The following is a 6,355-nucleotide window of genomic DNA, read 5'->3' on the forward strand; positions in this document are numbered from 1 at the left end:
TGCTTGGGCCTCAGCAACAGTTGGCTGGGGGCATCGGCACTTGTTGGTTGTGGAGCTTGGACATCTGGTACGCTTGCCGATGTACCCATTTGTTGCTGCAAAACAAGTGTAAGGTATGATATTTAATAGATAAAATGTAAAATCAAAGGAATACCTCTGAAGGTTTGCCAGAAGTAGTGGTGCTTGATGTCGGAGGAATTGCCGATGACGATCCAGCATCGGCTCTTACACCCTGATGATTAATGTTAATACAATTTGTGATCAGCATGAGTAGAAATAAACAGGGTTGTTACCTTGAATGCCTTGATCAGGGTTGTAGCAGCAGCCAATGGAGTGGCCCTAGCTGTAGCCAATTTGGACTTGGGGGTGATGGTCTTGGCACGGGTCTTCTGGTGAGTCAAAGCAGCTAAGGTGGGGGCGTTGTAGCTGATCGGTGATATCAGGGAAACAGGCCGAAGATCGAAGGGTTTTCCACTTTTGCTCATAGATGGTGCTGGGTTGTTAACCTATCACGAGAAAGTTAGTTACCGATATATGAAAGGGAAAAGCAGAAGGAAGTTAAAAGAAACTTACTGCGTCATCAGGAATGGCATATTCAGGGTCGATCATGTGCCGATATGTGTGAGCAGATGTTGCAAATAGTTGTTCCCTCCACTCTCGCCACCATTGCTTATATGATTCGGTGATGAAAGATACTGGCATCTAGACGGATATATCGACATCTGTAGTATCAACATCGGGGGAGAGTTGCACTACCCTGCTCCAATCTGTTCCGCAGGTGATTGTTTCTCTAGGTTTGATCACATCGATAAAACAAAGTTTAATTGGCAGTTGCCCAAAAGCCAATTGATGGGATACTGCCGATGGGTTGTAAAATTCATACGTGATATTGGTGTTTTTCCCGCTACCGAATGTGTTTACTGGGATTGCCCTAGGAGTAATGATGGCCATCATGAGTTCATTATCCTAATTCAGAGTGTCATCGGCAAAGTTGAAAAGAAGGGGGAATCTATTTTCTTTGTCAATATAAGGTACCCAGGCCCTATGATCACGAGAAAGACCATTGTAGAAGCTTTGGAAGAATCTATCGATCTGGTCTTCATTGGCCTCTGTTTCAGGGAGGACAATTATGGCTTCACCAAAATTGAGGGGTGAGCGTGTTGCTGATTCCTCGTCCCCAAGCATGTGGTCTTCAGCAATTTCTCATGGGAATTATTGGGCAAAGAAGTCCCATTGCAAACGTTTGTGCATATGGACATTCAGCCACATGTTGATAAACCACCACGGGCCTCCTAAGTTGTCGATGGGTTCGCCAAGCAAAAGTTTCTGAGACACTTGATGAAGAAGATGATAAGTAGAGCTCAGAAGGTATCGGCCAAGAGGGAACCTTACACCATTGGCCAAGAGTTCAGCCATGGGGAGGAAGGCGTTGGTTGGTCCTACTGATCGACTACAGAAGATAAATTTTTCTAACCACATATTCAAGAATGTGGCATGTTCCCTCTGGTTAACTGTCCCAGTCTTCTGGCATTCTTGAATGTATCCCGTCCAACCGCCGATATTGCGAGTATTCACCCTATATTTAGATTTTCTGCCATAGATGGAGCCTTCATCGGTAGTTGAAATATCCAAGCCAGTGAGCATGTAGACATCGGCAAGTGTGGGAGTAGCTGGGCCATGTCCAAACATAAAAGTGTTTGTTGTGTCTGACCAGAAGTAAGCAGCTGCAATCATCATTGACTCGTTCTTTTGCATATCGGCAATAGATAGCCTAATGCATTGGTCTAGCTTCCGTTCTGCCTAGTGTACTTGCATCAATCTATTGACTCTCAAGTACCAATCTTTCCACCCTTTGGTGGTTTTGGGCCAAGATCGGAATGTATCTTTCCATAAATTCAGAGAGAAATTTTGGGCTCTAAAAGGGATTCTATTAACCTCTACATTAATCAGATCAGTTGGATCTGGGTTGCCCATTGGTCCTAGGCATTGGACATGCGGCTGATCGATTGGAATAACTAATTTGTTGCGCAGTTCCTAAGTTTAGAGGATCTGAAGAACAAAAGAAAAGAAAAAATTACCAACTGTATGAACTCACAAAGACCAGAGAAATCGAGGTAAAAGGTAACAGAAGTGGTACGAACCGCAGGGACGTCAAAGTTGATTGCCATTATCTTGAGGTAGATGGGGGCACGAGTCGGAGACCCGAGGTTGACGCTGGAGAAAAGTTCTTGTTGGTTGAGGTCACGTAGTTGTTCATCGGAGTCACCACCGGAAAGAGAGAATGTCAAAGATTAGAGTCTGAGGGTAGAAGACGAGCGTTCTGGAGAAATCTATTTATAAGCCACTTGGAGTAGGGGTATTTTGGACTTATCTCTATGCCGCGCACATGTAGGTCGAGGTGGTTCAGATGGATATGGTAACTATTTGCATGATAATCAAGGGATTGTACAGATGATTTGATGGCAAGTAATCATGACTTGGAAGAGATATCAGTACATGATATTTTAATTCTGAAACTGGCAGCATTATCATGTTAGGATCTTGCCAATGGATTATTGTTTTGGTATCTTAACCATAATCAAGGCAAGAGTGGTTGGCAATTGTGCGATATTTACTGAGGTGCGTGAATCAGGATTAGATTTGATTAGATTTGATAACAGATCAAGTTTTGGCTTAGAGGATGAGTTACGGTAATTGGGCGAAGGCCAACGTTATTTGGAGTAAATTTCAGAGCATTAATGGTTTTATACTCCAAAATTGGGGGGCATGTGTTGACACCATTTTTTGCATGTGTCAAAATGATCAGAGTGGGTTAATTGGTAGGAGGAAAGTTACTGTATACGCTGACAGCCGATGAAAATCAGCTTGTAAAGATGGTTGCCGATGAATGGTGGTGATCGATGGAAAGGTTGATTTAGACTCAGGCGTTGCCGATAAGGTTGAAGATGTTATTGTTGATGCCGATGAAGGAAGGCTTGAAGACTACTGCCGATGAAACAGGAAGTATGCCGATGGAAAGGAGGTCAGTGAGATTTCCATCATAATTGAGGCGGATAGGGAAATAGATAGGAGTTGATTTCCTTTTCTATATTTGTTAGAGTATGATTCATGTAAGAGTCACGTGTTTCCTTAGATATGGACTTGGTGTCCTAGTTGTATTTGGTTATGTCTCTTTAGATCAGGGTATAAATATAGATTGAGGGGCAATGTAATAAAGAATCAATCAATATCAAGACCAATTTTTACTCCTATTTGCATCTACTTACTTTTCGGTGACTTTGTCAATTTGCATATTATTCCTTTTTACGAGTTCTCATTGATTCGGTGAGTTGCATAGCTTCAGTGCGACCTTCGGCGATTCTCGAGTTCCGCATGAGTACCTCTTGGCCGTGACTTCCGGGCGTATCGCTGTTGTTAGGACCAAAGTGCTCGTATCTTCATCCTTGTCGATTAACAGGTCAAATCGACTAGCACGCTTTGGATATCGATTCGGGTATTAGCCCTTTGTGTTTGCAGATCCACTTTTGCATCAACACCCTTAAAGTACAATGCCCCATGTACTTCATTAGCGAGGTCCTATCCGATTCTAGGACTCGCTACTCTCAAATCCAGAAGCTCTTGTACACCGTCCTTATCGCTAAGAGGAAGTTGCACCACTACTTCGAGTCACATCCGATGATGGTCATGACGCCCTTCCCCCTAGGCAAGGTCATCCAAAACCATGATGCCATGGGAAGAATCTCAAAGTGGGCACTTGAGCTAATGGGACAAGGCATCTTGTATGCCTCCTGGACAACCATTAAGTCCCAAGTGCTGGCTCATTTCGTTATAGAGTGGACCGAGGTCCAAATGCCACCAGCAGTCATTGACTAGGAGTACTAGATGATGTACTTCGATAGATCGATGATGAAGAAAGGCACCGGCATAGGGCTAGTCTTCATTTTGACCCTTGGGGTATGCATGAGGTACATGGTTTGCATCCATTTCCCCTCCTCCAACAATGTGGCTGAATATAAGACACTCATCAATAGCCTACACATCGCCATCGAGTTGGGCATCTAACGCCTTGATGTCTAGGGCGACTCCCAGCTGGTCACAGACCAAGTCATGAAGGAGTCAAGCTACCACAACACCAATATGGCTGCATATTGTCGAGAAGTCCACCAGTTGGAGGACAAGTTCAACGGCCTCAAGCTCAACCACATTCTAAGGCGGCTCAATGAGGCAGCTAACGCGCTAGCAAAAGCGGCGTCTGGCCAAGAGCCAGTGCCAATGAGCATCTTCACCAGCGATCAGCACAAACCATCGGTTTGCTATGAGGGGCCAGAACAAGCCAGTGATGGGCTACCCGCCCTAGGCTCAGGGCTAACCAACCATCGGCTCCATCCAACCCTAAAGTCATGGAGCTCGAAGAGGATCCAACAATAGAGCCTGACCCTCTAGTCAACTGGAGGGCACTCTACCTCGACTACCTCCTCTGCGAGGCGCTATCGATAGACAAGACGGAGGCTTGATGGCTCGCGCATCATGCTAAGTCCTTTGTCCTTATTGAGGGCAAACTCTACAAGCAAAGCCACACTAGAATCCTACAGTGCTGCATCCCCACTGAACAGGGGAAGCATTTGCTGACCAATATCCATGATGGGGTCTATGGCCACCATGTTGTGCCTAGAACCCTGATTGGAAATACGTTCTAACAAGGCTTCTACTGGCTGACTGATATAGCTGATGCTGAGTAGATTATGTGCACCAACGAAGGGTGTCAGTACTATGCTCGACAGACTCACCTACTGGCCCAAGCACTCTAGATGATCCCCATCACGTGGCTATTCATGGTCTGGGGGCTCAATCTAGTCAGAGCTCTCAAAAGGGTGCCTGGGGGCTACATCCACTTGCTTGTCACCGTAGACAAGTTTACGAAGTGGATAGAGGCTCGGCCAATCTCTACGATCAAGTTTGAGCAAGCTGTGTTGTTCTTACTCGACATCATCCATCGCTTTGGAGTCCCAAACTCCATCATCATAGAAAATGGCACGTAGTTCACCAAAAAAAGTTCCTCCGATTCTACGATGAACACCCCATTCGGGTCGATTGGGCCATTGTGGCGCACCCCCGCATGAATGGGTAGGTCGAGCACACAAACGACATGGTCCTACAAGGCCTCAACCCTTGGATCTTCAACTAGTTGAACAAGTTTGGTGGACGATGGGTCACAGAGCTTTCCACGGTGCTTTGGAGCCTGAGGACAACCCCTAGCTAGGCCACTGGCTACACACCATTTTTCATGGTCTATGGTTCTAAGGCTATCCTCCTGACCGACCTCGACTATGGAGCACCAAGGGTCAGAGTGTACGATGAATAGGGAGCCAAGGCGTCCCTCTAGGATGCCATGGATTAGCTAGAAGAAGCGCACGACGTCGCCCTCCTCTACTAGGCCAAGTACCAGCAAGCATTGCGCCAGTATCACACCTGTTGAGTGTGGGTCAGGCCTTCAACATCGGAGACCTGGTTCTCCACCTCGTCTAAAGCAATAAGGACCGCCACAAGCTTTCTCCACCATGGGATTGACCATACGTCGTTGTGGAGGTGCTCCGACCAGGCGCCTACAAGCTCAAGACAGTCGATGGCGAAGTCTTTATTAATGCCTAGAACATCGAGCAGCTATGTCGCTTTTACCCTTAATAAACACACACTTTCTCTTATCAGTTTCGTTATCATACTCCCCAATCTTTTGTGACACCTGACCCTAGCAACAGTAAGGGACTGGGCCTCACTCGGGGGCTAATAAGAGCATACCTATCCGATAGACATTCTCTACGCCCAACCTTCACTCATGTTAAGACCTAGAAACAAGGTTTGCAAAAACAAACATTGAATCAATCTAGTAGGACTACGAGAAAAATATGCCTCGGTGGCTACGACATCTTTGCTCACCAGTGTGATCAGAGCTTCTTCTGCACCTTGGGCTTTTTTGGCCTTAGCTATCAAAAAAGTCTATGCGCATCTAAGATTATATCCACCTAGCAAACATTCTTTGTGCCCAACCCCCTCTCACATTGAGACCTAGAAGCTAGGGATACAAAAACAAACTCTGAGTAAAACTAGTCAGACTACGAGAAACCTATGCCTCGGTGGCTGCGGCGTCTTTGCTCACTTGCGTGATCAGAATTTGTTCACCCGCACCCCAAGCTTTACAACCTTAATGATGGAAAGGGCCAAAGCATGCCAACCTTTTTATACGAAAGGGGGAGAAGGGTTGAAAACTATTTGGCCATAACAAAATCTAAGAGCTTGTCCATTTATTACGGGTTCATCACCTGGCTTATCAACCCAACTAAGTTTTTGGGTGGGATGT

Source organism: Miscanthus floridulus, chromosome 5 (genome assembly GCF_019320115.1).
Source record: "Miscanthus floridulus cultivar M001 chromosome 5, ASM1932011v1, whole genome shotgun sequence".
Taxonomy (NCBI): domain Eukaryota; kingdom Viridiplantae; phylum Streptophyta; class Magnoliopsida; order Poales; family Poaceae; genus Miscanthus; species Miscanthus floridulus.